The following is a 15,114-nucleotide window of genomic DNA, read 5'->3' as shown; positions in this document are numbered from 1 at the left end:
GACATGGACCCAAATCCCACCTGCTTTTTGTTGCTGTGACTCTGCTGAAATTATTAATAGTCTCTCTGGTACAAATGGAAACACAAAGAATTCAGTGCCCACTGTATCATTATTTTCTCTGGATCCAATTTCAACGATCATAAAACAACCATATCTTTAAATCACATTCCTTCACTTCTGACAAATTTTACAACAGTTCGTGGCAGATTTGGTTGTGGCATTGAGCTTTTCAATGACAACACAACACAGAGTTCTCCAATGAGTCCCTAAAGCATTTCTGTAACTGCTCCAGACAATACAAACCTGTTTAACCCATGGTTCTGCCGAGCATTGTCTGTGCTAGTGTTCTGGAATAAGAAAATTCACGTGTTGTGGACCTAATGCCTTTGATATAAAGAATATTGAAAAGGAATTGTGTGTGGAATACATGTGAAAAATAGATGATAATCTTTATCATTAACTGCATAAGGATCATTTCCATAGTTCAAGGTGACCAATTTCTGAGTAAACTGCAACCCTTGATCAAGGTCCCACTTTGAATAAGATCTGTTAAACTCAGAGGAAAGGACTTTGGTTGATACAATAGACTGTGAATGCTGCTGGAAGGAGAAAGTAGGGGACAGGGAGTGAAGATGCTATGGAGAATCCAAAACAGAGTTAACGTGGAGAATATTGACAGCTTGTTGATCAAAATAAAAAAAAGAATTACATGGGAAGAAATTTTCACAGAGAAAGTGTATAGGAATCTCAAACGCTAAGGATGAATGGATGGATTACAGGCAATTTTTTAGCTTGACATGACCGTTTTCATATATGGCAGCATGTCTTGTGGTAAAAAGAAAGAAGGAAAATGAAGGAAAATGTGGCTTATAGTTACTGTAACTAATTTTTTAGCTACAGTGAGATGGCAGCATTACAGCAACACAATTAGGATTTTGAAACAATGAAATTACTTGAATAAAGGATGCCATGGCAAAGGGTGACAGAAGGTGTTGGGATACCATCTTTATAGAAAAGCAATGGATTTTACATTTTAGAGAAGAATCAGGTATTTCATTAAACTGCCTATGTATATTGTGATCAGATGAGGAGTTGTGCAACCTACAGCTTGCTTCAAGCCAAATTTGAAGAGACTGGGGCAATGGCTGTTGGCTGGGGTTGTTAGAAATCACGTACTTGATTGCTCAACAATGCAGTTGTAATTAAAAGAGTAAAGACAACTTTGTGGAACAAGAAATAATTTAAGAGTTTTATTCTCCCCAATGGGATGGCGAGAACTGACGAAGCAGAGCTTGGTGGCCTCCCTGCATTCCTTCTCACAGGGCATTCTTGTATGCTCTGTTACAGGCCTGGTATGGGACTGCAGAGCCTTTGGAGACATCCTCACGGACCCATCATGGACAGGTGAGTCCATGGAAAGGGGGAAAAAAGGGTTTAGTTTTGAATAAGAGGGTTTGAATCAGTCACATTCACAAAGAATGTTAGGAACTCCTCTGATCAGGTAACTCAGCAGGGATCACTAAGGATAGAAGATAGCTGAAGAATATTAAGTGAGGTGCACTAGCAAGAAACCATCTCTTCTTTTCCTCAATTACTTTTCCCTTCTTGGTCACCATTACAAGCATTTCACATTTTGGTAAGTAAAGAACAGATCTGATTTGGGAGGATACTAGAAGAAAGGAAGACCTAGCAAGAAAAAACCACAATTCTAAAGAAACGTCTTTTTTATCAAACCTCAGAACTTAATAGCCAAACAATTTCCTTGGTTCCCATTTTAGTTGTTTCTGGCTGTGCGGTGAATAGAGACACATAAGCTTCCTCCTTTATACAGGGCACTTTTGATATTTATTGGCGAGACAGCAGAAAATGGAAGCTGTAAAATACATGGTTTTATTTTAGGCAGAAGAGTGGGAAAAACAGAAGAGAAATCTTTCTGTCATAATTGGACAAGTATGGTCAAGACCTCGACAGTAGCAGATGCTGAATGTAATTGCTAAGAATGTTTCGAAGATGGACAACAGGAAAAACAGACTTTGTTCTCACCTGCTGTCCATCTGTGGCATTTGTATATTAAAACTATAAGGTTCTGGCTGACTGCTTTGATCTTCCATCCTCATGCATTTTATTATGTGTCTGTGGATTTCTTGAATGTAGCCTTTTGTAGGTGGTTGAAAAGAAGATAATGCCTGACATTTCCAGGGTGAAATAGAATCATCTTGGGTATCTATCAGCACACACTCTCTCTGCATCCAGTAGGCATAGCAAGGTTCTGTGGGGTGGCCAAGGTGGAAAAGGGTCTATGATCCAGCTCTGCAGGTGCCATGGGTTTTCCAGGGAGGTGGGAAGGCTGCTGAGCAGCTTTGGAAAGAGCAGGGTACTGCCAGAGATCTTACACATCTCCAGAAATGAATCCTAGAATCATAGGAATACAGAGCTGCAAAGTACCACAGAGGATTATCTATGCCCTCCTTTTGCTTAGAGGTAAGATGACATTTACCAAGACAATCTGAATGGGAGGTTTATCTTACCTCCTTTCAAAAATCTCCAGTGGAGGAAACCTTCTACCTTCCCTAGCTGCGTGTGCTACTGTTTCAATATTTCTTTAATATTAATTAATCTTTTTGTAACTGCTTACGTATTAAAAAACTGCCATCATGACCTCTCTCATTTTTTACCATTCCAGACTAAACAAACTCCCTTCCTCTGACTCTTGTCATAGGTCAAATTTCCCTATCCTTAGCTCCTTCTTCCTTCTATTCTTCTTACTGCATGCTTCACATGAGGTGGTGTCCTGGGGTCCCAAGGTCACTTCGTTTCCCCAGGAGAGGTTTGCACTATGGACGTCTCACCAGAGGAAGAGGAGACAATAACCTCCTACATTTTATGAATAAAATTTCTGAATTTACACTTTAGAAGTCTTCCTTCTTTGCAGTAACAATGTTAATCTACAATAAATAGAAATAAAATGTAGGTGGGAATTCTGAGCTCCTCCTTTGTCTTGGTAGATGTGAGGATCTTGATGAACTCTCCTCAAATTGGAATGTAACTTTGTGATTTATATTGGTCACTTCAATATTTTACAACTGATCTTCAGTCATGGTTCAGGAACTGAATTGTACTGTAAAAATATTTTTGCCTCCAAAAGGGGCAAGATTGTAGAGTGACAGAGATAGACCTGTAGTACTTTCCCAAAGTCAGTCAATGTTTGTGTTACTTCTTTTTATTCTTAGAGTGTCCCATACACCACCACTGTATACATGCTGTCTGAATTTGCAGTGCTTTTGATATTTTTTTTCAGGTTCTTCCTGGCAGTACATGTAACAAAGTAGAGAGAAATACAATCTATCTGGCAGTTAAGGAGGGAATAGCATGTAGCTTGGACTTTGATTTTCAGAAAGTCCATGTGTCAAATAGTAAGAAATGGCCACTCATCTTTCAGAGTAACTAAGCAGTGCAATGAAAAAAGAAAAAGGTTTATTACCGAGAAAAGCCCACACAAAGGTTCTTGTCCTGCAGCTCACCAGGCTACTTTTATAGGGGGCTTTTTTTACTAGAGGTTTCTCTACTGGAAAAATTCAGGCAATTGTACTTTACCACAGGGAGCAAGTTCAAGAAATAGCTATACAGAAAGATCCTCAAGGAATATTTTTCAGAACATCATCAGGCAGTCTTGTATTGATTACATGGCTGTCTCAGTGGGGCATGTTGTGCATTCAAAATAATAGCATTCCCTGTAAGTGCAGGGATAATAGTGACAGACATTTTTAAGGCAAACTGTTTACCAGAAACAGCCTATGAGAAAAGCACATAATAGACAAGACTGCCCCTCAGGCAGTTGCTTTGGATTGAAAGAGACTCAGAAGTTTGTTGTCGGTTTGTTGGTTTTTTGGTTTTTTGGTTTTTTTACTCTTCTGCTCCTTTACTACACACGATGAAACTGAAATATGCAAGACCAAACTTGTAACTTCTGGACTTTTTAGGACCTCACAGGACACCTTGTCCTTGTCTTCTCATTCAATGAAAGATATTTCTGCAATGTATTTCGTTTCAGATCATCATAGTTATTATAGAAGTTATCTTACCGTGGCCATGCTGTCAATTTGGTTGTTCAGTTATTGACTAGCAAAGTCTGGCAAAATGACAGCTGTGGAGAGGCTGGTAGACTCAGGAGCAAAGGAAGAGAGAAGGAACTTTTTTCAGTCTCAATGTGAAAACAGGAAGTGTTTGACATACTGCCAGGGCATCTGTGTAGTGTCCACAGCTGTAGTCTCTTTTTTGATATTTTGGTTCCATTAATAGGAAAAAGGGTGAGTGAGGAAAGGAGGGGGGAAAGACAAATACTCTAAGCAGAGCATCCTACAGTAGGAAAGTACCCCAGAAATGCCAGAAAGGTATGTTTCAAAAGCAACGTATCGAAATCTGCAGGATGCTCCCCATTTACAGAAGTTGATGGTAGGGTCATGTCCTGAGCACACAGATACGGGGTATTACTTCATATGTGAATTAAAAAAATATCAAACACCATGAATTAACTAACTTTAGCAACACGCCACCAAGATGGAGGAAGAGAGTTTTTATCTTGTGTTCATGATAAGCTGTGTTGAGGTTGAGGACCTGAAGTAATTTTGGGTTTAAGTGCAGCATTGAAACCAGTAACGGTTTAGTCATTGCCATTAGTAATAAGGGAGAGGAAGAATGATTCTTCCACAATTCTGAACTCGGGCAAACAGAGACATTAAACAGGATAGAAGAGGAAAGTCTGAAAGCTGTGAATTATTGAGTCCCATTTAAGACCCTACACAACTGCTTTTTATTAGAAGTGCTTTCTGGAAGCTCAGGCATTTGTGACCTAATACATAAAGGCCTTCATTTAAAAACATATGAAGGCTGAGAGGCTAAAGGCAAGGCACTGAAAAGAGGGATGTATAGTTTTGTCCTCTGTATAAGTTGCTCTGGAAAAGCAAAACTCATGCAGTGTCACAAGCTGAGTATTCATTTTGAAGATGAAGACCTTTCCCACATTTTTCTATGTTAGCCTTTCATATGTTTATCATGATGTTTCTCATAAACATTATTTATTACTAGACAAGTTGCCTCCTGATGTTCCCCTGAAGTGGTCAGCATACCTGGTAGGACCCTAGTAACAAAAACTCAGCTGCCTTTTGCGAGAACCCCACATGAACACCACCACTGTCTTATTGGACATACACATTTGCATGTAGGAGAGCAAAAATGTAAAACTGAGTTTCAATGCTACACCCAGATTTTCTTCTGCAGTCATGAAATTTGCACAAAGTGGTGTTCAGACTAGTTGCTTAGACAGTTTTGCCTTGGCCACAGACATATTACACTTACTAAGATTTAAGGTAATGTTATTGTGAGTCATTTAACATCAACTCATTTAAAATAGGGTATGAAGGGACTACTAAGCTTTCATGCATTTTTAAAATGTTCCTAGCCTTTTCTCTACAAAGAAACACAATGAAAATATAAATTGTTCCCCCAGGGAGTGGCATAAACAAAAAAATGGGAATAGAGTATTAATTACAATGGCAACATTAAAAGATAATTAGTGTTTATAAATCAAGGGTGAGGTTTCACGACTGGCTTAGTCCAGTCTATGAGCAAACTTGTGCCAAAGCTGTTGGTCCCTCTTTCACTATCTCCTGTTATACATCTCCCCAAGTCCCTTTACTGACAATAGAATCTTGGGATCACACACCACACACCAACTTAGATCAGCTAGGTAAGCAAAAGGAAAGTGAGAATAGAAAACATCACTATCAAACCTCCTCCCTACTTACAGTTATATGAGGGTGAAGGAAAAGCTGCAGGAGCTTAAAGGAAAGCAGGAAGATGGAGGAAAATATTGAATGCTTTGGACAAATAACTTCAAGTTATATAAATCTAACACCAATAGATTCAAGTATATTTGATTCAACTAAAGTTGGGAAAAATCAGCTGTTCTTGTCAAATTACTTCTGCAGCTAATCTCCAGTAACCACTGTCTTCATCAGAGCCTTTATTTCACATGCTTCTACCCAAGAAACAAAGCGATGTGTTTCTTACCTAACATTGGTGCTTTTCCAAGCTGACTGAGAAAGCAGCATCGGATTATTTGACACTGAAATTAAACTAACTATAGCACATTAACCATGAGTCATCTAGCCTCATATCTAAGTTGGTCACCCAGATCCCGCTGTAGTCAGCGATGAGACAAGATAGGCAGTTTCCAGTCTAGTTTTAAGATGGGGGAATAAATCCCCTTGGGGCTACTCGCCGTCTCCATGTACCATGACTCCAATGTGCTTAAATTTGGTGTCTTTCAGGACACCATAGGTAAAGAAATCCAAAACCTTGTGCTCAGCTTCCAGATGAGAACTGTATTTTGGTTTGTTTTGGTTTGTTTTGATTTTACAAGAATTTTGTTAAAAATAAGGTAGAAGATGCAGATAAAAATGTGATGGAGATAATAGTGCAGGACTCAGTGCTGAAATCTTGCTAGTGGTTCCTCATTTGTCATCTATTAGGTAAGCCTTGAAAAAGGTTAAAGGGAAGCTGATATGATCAAATAGCAAAATAGGGCACTTAATTAGACACAAGATACTCTTAAAAAAGATGGAAGTGGTATACATATACATATACATATGCATATGCATATACATATACGTATACGTATACGTATACGTATACATATGCATACGCATACACATACACATACACATACACATATACATATACATATACATATACATATACATATACATATACATATACATATACATATACATATACATATGGTGGAACATATACAGTAATCTGCATTCTAGCATATCAAATATAAAAACATAAGGAAACCAAAAAAGAGCAAGAAGCAAATGCTGAAGGAGTCAAAAACAGGACTAAATTCTTCTAGCACATAGGAGCAAAATGCCCTCTAGAAAGTCCAGAAATGCTAAGTGATGATCACTCAGGGAAGTTAGATGCTGTATCAGTGTGTAATGTACTGGTCACCTTCTTTTGAAAACGACATATGAAAACTAGGAAAGAGCCATAAAGATGGGAAAGGCATGAAACATCTTCTACATAAGGAACAACTGAGTAGTAGTAGGAGTCCGCAGGCTGGAAAAGAGGCAACTTGAGTGAAATATGATGGATGTCTACAAAATCATGAGTGGCCTTAAGAAGATGCTTAGGAATTACCTTTTCCCTCTCTCTTCCAATATACGAACTAGGAACCATCACACAAAGGCAGTAAGATCCAGGTATGGAGCAAAAAATGGAGATGGTTCTTCATGCAACATAGATCTATAGCTGTTCTTGTCTAAGGAAAGAATTCACATGGGCTCAAAGACAGACTGGACAAGTATTTGGAGGAAGGAGCTGCCAAAGGCTGTTAAACAGACAAACTGCAGCAGGTCCCCCAAAATCCTCCTCAGCTAAAAAATGTTGGGTATGGCACAGGACTTAAAGAGGTAAGAATAACGCATACTTTTTCTGTCCTTATTTACTCCTAATCATGCATTTATGGACTCTGTTGGAAAAGGAAGACCAGGTAAGAGTGACGTCTGCTCTCAACTAGTACATACATTCCTGTGGCCACTCCTGCATCCCATGCTGACAAAGTGAGATGAAGGCACTACCCAAGACAGACACCTAATTTTTATACAACTAAACTAGGCAAATTTAAGCCCTCATCTTGTATATATAAGATGCAGAGATCTCCTCATCTTTTTTCTTGTGATTCTTTCTTGAAAAATGAGTTGATCCTTCTCCTATTTTCAAGCAGTTCACAGGGTCTTCAACAAGTACTAGTCCCCAGTTCTTCCCATCTACTTTCTTCATGTTTTCTTGTTAGGTTTTTGGAGGGGTTTGGTTGGGGTTTTTTTGCATTATTTTTGTGTTTCTCAGGAGAGTAATTTTCTGCTTCAAAATTTTGCACTTCCAATTGACAAGTATTATTTCATCCAGTATCATTTTTAACATATAAGCCAGTCTAGTGCTGCTGGCTTCTCTCTGCTATGATATATTTTGAAAATAATTCATACTCAAAATTCTGTGTATTAAAGAATTTTTTTTGACAGGTTGCCTGAACAGAAAGCACCAGCTACTTGAGAGCAGTGTTAGAGTCAGGACATGCATTTTTTAGGATAAATTTGTCAACAACTCATAAAATACAATTTCTAACCCTGATTGACTCTACCATGGAAGAGTACTGACTAGTTAACCTTATACACATGTGCAGGCAGAGGACTGTCAATGTACTTCTTGTACATTGGAACACTGCAGGTATATCATGAAGAATATGGCATGACTATAGAGGCAAACAAATGAAGAAGGCTTTTAAAACTATTAAAAAGTATTCTAACCTCACATAGTGGCTCAGGTGTTTTTCTTTCATTTGCTTTCATGTGTGTGCATGTGTGCATATATCATCGGTGATAGAGGATTTATTTTTGAAAACAGAAGACTGTAACTCCTCAACAAAAGAGTGTATACTCTCCCGAAAAAGTGAAAATGTGTAAGGTCGTAAGTCAAGACATCCTGCCTTTCTTTCCCCAGCCCTAAACCCCTCCATCTTGCTAGGAATATCAGAATTTTACCACAGAGGCAATGGCAATATAAAGTAACTAGGTACAGTCAATAAAAGCCTATGCATACAGTTAGCTGACATCAGCAAGAGGTGTCATGCTCAAAGTATGTGCAAATAACATGTATAAGATTGCACAGACATCTGGTAGAGAGAAATTTTTTACTTACATCCAGTAACTGAAACAGACAGTAAGATTGCTGTCTTCAGAGCTATAAAAAAGAACTCATATGGTTATGCTGAACATGTGGTTGTTCAAGGAAGATGTTTCTCAAAGACTGTCAGGAAAGGGAAAACAACAAGGACTGCTTTCGTATTTCCATGTTTAGTGGTTTACAATAGTGGAATTTGGGGCCTGCTATCTATTATAACAGAAAGACTATCTAAGTCATGGCATCATCTGGTTTAAAGGCCCATAGCTGTTGTTCTTTTCCATCTAGGATCAGACAAAGCAGCATGAGGCTCCACATAATTAAGAGCAACTATCCCACAGTGGCAAGGAAAGCAGAAGAGATTTCATTGGGAAGCAGGGCTGACTACAGTTCTTTAGAGACGTGATTGTAAACAGAAGATGCAAACCAAAGAACATTTAACAGGAAAATAGCACCCTGACCCTCTCTGGATTAAACGCTATCAATCAAGTTTAAATTTAGCTCCTACAGGGTCCCAGATGAAAAGAAGGCAGTAGGGGCAAGGAAAGCTTAACGCCTGAGAATATTTGTATTGCATGGCAAGGAAAACAAGCCTAAAGTCAACAAAGAGCAGCCTGTTAAAACAAATAGTCCTGATGAGAAGGGAACTGCCACCAGAAAGCTCATTAGCAGCCAGAAGCAGAAGAACTGCCTCTGCTGTTTCTTTGCTGACTGCCCCCAGCCCAGCGCTACCACAGTGCTTCTGACTCAGCTGCTGCCTCCCTCCTAGCGTAACCTCTGAGCACTTGCCAGTACCCACACAATGCGCGCCCTCAGCATGAAGAGTATTTCCCCGGGGTGGGGTGGGCTGGGCTGGGCTATAGTGGGAGGCAGGAATGGAAAAAGAGCAGGAAATATCTGAGTTTTTTTTCAAATAATAGTAATGTATACATACACACAGAGTAATTGTCTTTATCTGTTCTAAGATAAGCCAGCAGAGGGGAAATCAGGGTGTAAAATGATGAGAATAAATACTGCCATGCCCACCAGCAAGCACATGGGATTTCAGAAATCATGTGAATTCCAAAACCAATGTCCCGTCTGTCATCACCTATTCACTGTGGGGGGAGTCACAGCTGCAGGGCAATGAGACGCTCCATTTCCTCCCGGTGCATGGGAAAACACGGCCACGCATTTGGACACAGCTGAGATATTTGGTGATCAGTAAGGAACACAAACCACGTTTTTTAGCCTTGAGAGACAAGAAGTAATTTTTACAAATCTGCATTTAGATACCTGAAAATGAGCAGTTTGATGATGGTGGAGTCCATTTATTCAGCAGTTTGAGACTTTGCACCTGTAGGTTTTATACTGGTTACAAGAATCTGTTTTGGAGATCAAGTTCATCTTAACCTGTGGCAGAGTGTTAGGTCTCCAAGGTGCCAAAGTCATACCTGCAAGGGTTATAAAGGATGTTCAGCATTGCTTTTTTGTTTGCAAATACTGTTTTGTCCTTTTGTCTTCTCTGTTCAGACCACCAAACTGCTGGACAAGTGGACAAAAAGGTAAAAAATTTTGGGAAGTTCCTCAAATGTAGCAAGTTAAAAGGGAACTGCTGTTCTCTATACTAATCTGAATACTTTTCTGCATCATTGTACCACTTTCACCTTCCTAGCTCTGCTGCACTATTTGAATCCTTTCCTCCTCCAAATCCACTCATGCACATTAAACAGCTAACACCTGGGCATAGTAGCGCCTTGACTGCTGGTATACATTTATGTACAGAAATATATGACCACACACAGTCTGTTTATTTTTCATGAATGTTGTTGGTTTGCCTGTATTAGTGGAAACTGAGGTTGATAGATGACATTGCCTAGGTCAAATGCATTGACCTAGTCACTATCTATTGCCTCATGAAGAAAGCCACTGTATTGTGTATAATCTGGAATAAGTGGCAGACTTAAACTTTATGCAGCTGGGGTAAATGCTGGTTCAGACATGTCCCTTGTAAAATCGGTGGAAAAGTTCCAATCAATTCAGCAGAGAAAACCTTGCTCTAAATCTGACTCTTCATTTCCTTACCTGTTACCAGTTCTCTCAGGGTGCAATGGGAAGCTGAAGCTGAAGATAAAACTCCTGCATTTAAAGCACCTATATTTGTATAACACACTAATACACAACTTTGAGTTGGATTTATTTTTTTGATGTCTGTATCATTTATTTGTCTACTTAGGTGCATGCAAAGTAGAAAGGATATCCATCAAACCAGAGAACCCATCCATCATATACACAAATCTAGAAATAAATTTAAACATTTGGTATAAGAAAAAGGAAACTAAGGCTTGAATCCAACCTCTTGGAAAACATACTTAAAATGAAATAGTAAGAACATAGATCACTCTTCTATATGCAGTTTTCATTTTCCAAAAGACATGAGCTATAGCAGTATAATTACATTTATGCAGGTAAAGTATTTAGTATTTCTAACAATAAATAAGAATGAATAAGAATGTTTGTTTCAAGAATTTGCAAAGATACGTATAAATCTATCACTTTAGGGCTCTGTTTTCATGAATCTGTAATCTAAATCTGGATTTTCTTTGGGGTTACTTTTATTTTATAGATTTTACAGTTAAACAAGATTCATCCTGACTCCATCTGTGTTCTTTGGGGTTTTTAGTATTGCTCTCAACGGCAACAGGAGCTAAAGAAGAATTGTATTTTCTTTTGAAAACAGAATGAGGAAATTAAAAAACAGGGACAGGTACCAATTATGCTGTACATGTTGAGATGACTTGGAGTAAACAAGAAAGAAAAAAATTAAATCTACAGTATTAAATCATTAGCTAAAAAAACCCTGGTTCCTCAGTGCCTTACAATGTTTGCATGCTCTTGCTTGAGGTTTAGAACAACAGTTCTGTGTAAATGAATTTAAGGCTCTTCCCCTAAAAAATTTTCAAATAATAAACAGAAAATATGAAACTTAACAGGGAAGAAAGGTTGAAAGTTCCCTATGTTGCTGTGAAGAATGTGGGAAAATCATAGACAGTACTAGACTGACATATTATTTTCCAGAGGTATTTAAAATAAAGTCTCTTTCAAATCCCATGAGAAACACTCTTGCCCTGGTATGTCTAATGGAAAGAATGCTAGCAAAAGTCTTCAAAAAGTCACACAAGTGGTAAAATGTCTATAGGTAAAAAACATTAGGTGAGTCCATACTCTCCTTCCCAACTCTACGGTGCAATAGCGGACCAGTATTTACCTCCAAAAAAGGTGCTTTTCTGACTTGGCAAGTATGACAATGAGGAGGCAAGACAAAGAAAACTACAAGTTGAGGTTATTTCAGGTTCGACATGTGTTCATCCTTGATTGCTCAACAGAGGCTGCGATCAAGCACACTGTGTTATCTCAGCGCTAGTGGCAAATGCAGTGACAAATGCAGAAAAGCACCTCCAGTTTTTAAGGGCTGTAACCAAACTCCTACTCTCCCGATTTAGTAGCAGGTACTGTATAATATTGTGTGGAGCAGTGGGAAGTACCTCCCGTGGCTCTGGCTGCATGGCATCACAGGGTGCCCCCCAGGCAGCTTTATGTGCCTCCCTAGAGGCACCTGAATAGGAAAGGCAGAAATAGTAGAAACTCGTGGCAGGCATTCGGGATCCCACACTGTTTTACTGATGTTAACTAGCCCTCAGACAGCCCTGCCAATAGATTTGTTAGGGTGATGGTATGCCTCCATGGGGTCCCAAGGCCAGCCACAGCAGCAGAGCTGGTGGGTCTTGGCCTCCCTCTTCATCCTCCTCCCAAAGGGCCCGACTGCCATCTGAGGCCGCCTGACTGCCCTCAGGAGCTGGGCGGCTTCGGGAGCGTTTCTTGTATTAAACCCTTGTCACAGGTCAGTTACTTCCCCCAGTTGTACTTCCCCTAAAAATACCCACATCTTGTGGCTTCTGTAGTCACATAACTTCATGTCTCTGTTATTCCTTCCCCTGAGGAATGAAGTATGTCGAGCTGCTGGCAGTTAAACTGTATTTAAAGACATTTTTATTTTCTGAATCATATTCAGCATGATGCTTGTTTTAATTATATTTTATGCGGAGTGCTGTAAGATGCATGCATGAAAGCCAGTCCATAAATAAATATGTCTTTAAAAGTCCTTATTTATTTTCCTTGAGCCAATTCCCGCTCCTTTCCTGAGGTGCACAAAAGCCAGGATATATGGTCTCCAGAGCACAACTACAAAACCCAGACACCACACGATGTCAAACAGCCCCCTCGCAGCAGCGGCGCGAAGGCTTGCCCGTGCCATGGTGCTGAGGGGACGCCTGCTCTGCGGCCTCCGGAACAGGGCACGAGCAGCCAGGACTGCCCGTGGGGATCAACTGCTGTGTCATCGGGAAGGGCAGGCTCCCTCCAAAAGCTGCTCCTAGGGCAGCTGTGGGGGGAAAGAAAAACGCCTAGCCAGGGAAACATGCTATAAACACCCTGCAAGTGGCCACCTCCTGCTCCTGGAAGCCGCTGACAGCTGCAGGGGCTGTGTGTGCGGGGTGCAGGCCTTGGCCCTGAGCACAGGTCCCAGTGGAGATGCTGTGGTCTGGCCGTGCCCTGTGCCGGGGCTCAGACCCCCTCAGGGCACCCGTGGGTTGGGGGAAAGTCACCTGCTACCAGGCTGGGGCGAGGGCAGGGGCACCAGGGTCAGCCCAGCAGGAGGGGGATCAAACAGCAATGGCAGGCGTAGGCCTGCCCGTCAAAGGGCCTCTTTGAGGCTGATAAAAAAGCAATTCATTTTCTGTCCCCAGTTGGGCTCTATGGAAGAGGCGAGGCTGAGAACAGGCCTGTGAAGAGGCCCGGTTGGAGGGCAGCCAGGGGAGGCTGCCCCACCAGCTTTCACAGGACCTCTTGCTGCTGCCGGTCACCCACAGGCTGCCCCAAGCACAGCTCAGCTGCCCGGCCATGGCGGCCCTCCTGCCCCCGCCCCGCACCCGACAACCCCGGTGCTGTCTGCGGAGCCGCCCCACACTCAGCTCTGCCAAAGCAGCTGTCTCCTGACAGGAGAAAATAATCTGGGATCAAGGACAGGAAACTGGATCTGCACACGCAGGCAAGATGAGAAACTCATGTTTTGTGGCAACCCGCCTCCGTTGATGTGCTATCCCCCCCCAAGCAAAGAGAAATGAGAATAAAACAAATAGAATTAAAGCAGGTATGCCCCACTAATTTTTTTTAACCTTTGTGTGAAAAAAAGAAGAGAAAGGAAAGCGTCCAAGTGCATTCTTTTCTGGCATCAGTGCACTCTCCTGCTCCCATTCCCACGACAGCTCCTGCGCCCTCATCACAAATGCATGTGGCTGTCCAAATACCCGGGGGTTTTGCAGAGAGTTGTGCCACACAGAAAGCCACTGGCAGAGGCCAGGGGGAAGGCAGCAGCCCTTTATGGCTGCGAGTCTCAGCAGCCATCTGCTTCTTGCTCCTGCCCCTTGTGCATCTGTGTTTCAACACCCCAGTGACCCTTCACACTGCTGCTGCAGCCCACACAGCCTGGAAATATTTTGAGTGGCCAAATGAGTTGCTTAGAAGAAGAAAATGGCCTTTGATATGTTTCTCAAAAAGAGGCAATTAAAGAAAAACAACCCACAAGCCGTCTGAGCCAGCTGAACGATTGGAAAGTGGCTACCAGTTGGACCTATGCAGAGCAATGGCCAGCTGCTGGGAATGAGTGGAACCACCTGGTCCTGTTGCCCTCCAGCCTTGTTGCCCTTGGGGGAGTGTTTAACAGGGATGTGCTCACGGCTCCAGTGCCATTGCTCTAGCAACACAACCGGAGTGTTGGTTAACATGTGAGTGATGTGAATGAAGGTGCCTTGCCTGAAGAGGTCTGGATTGCATGTGTGGTTCTTCTTCATAAAAGCTGGTTTCACCACTCACCTCACAAAGAACCTGAGCAGGAAACTCGGAGCTGGGAGGGAAACTTTCCTGGGAGCCAAAGCACACTTTTCTTCTAATTGCATAGGAACTGGCTTGGCCTTTTGGAATCAGTGGCATATCGACTAATAAATAGTACTGGTCAAAAACTGAGGAGAAAGCTACAATTTTAATAAGTGTTTTCTATTTTTAGGTAATCACAGATCTTCTACAGAAGCACTGGAAGCCTGCTATGCCCTGCCACCAGACTGTATCAGCCTTCTGAGGGCCTTTCTGCTTCCTTAAACCTTTACTGAATTAAGTCTAAGAAAGCTGCTTATATGTCCTCATTGTCTTGCTGTCACTAGGTTTAAATAAAAATCTATTCACTGAAATCCCTTTTTTCATCAGCCATTTACCCCCAGATTGGATCAGATGTCGATACTGCCTTTAATGGGAAGAAGCAGGGTCATGCCTGAACAATGT

Source organism: Falco cherrug, chromosome 6, assembly GCF_023634085.1.
Source record: "Falco cherrug isolate bFalChe1 chromosome 6, bFalChe1.pri, whole genome shotgun sequence".
NCBI classification, from domain to species: Eukaryota; Metazoa; Chordata; class Aves; order Falconiformes; family Falconidae; genus Falco; species Falco cherrug.
This window is presented reverse-complemented; position numbering follows the sequence as displayed.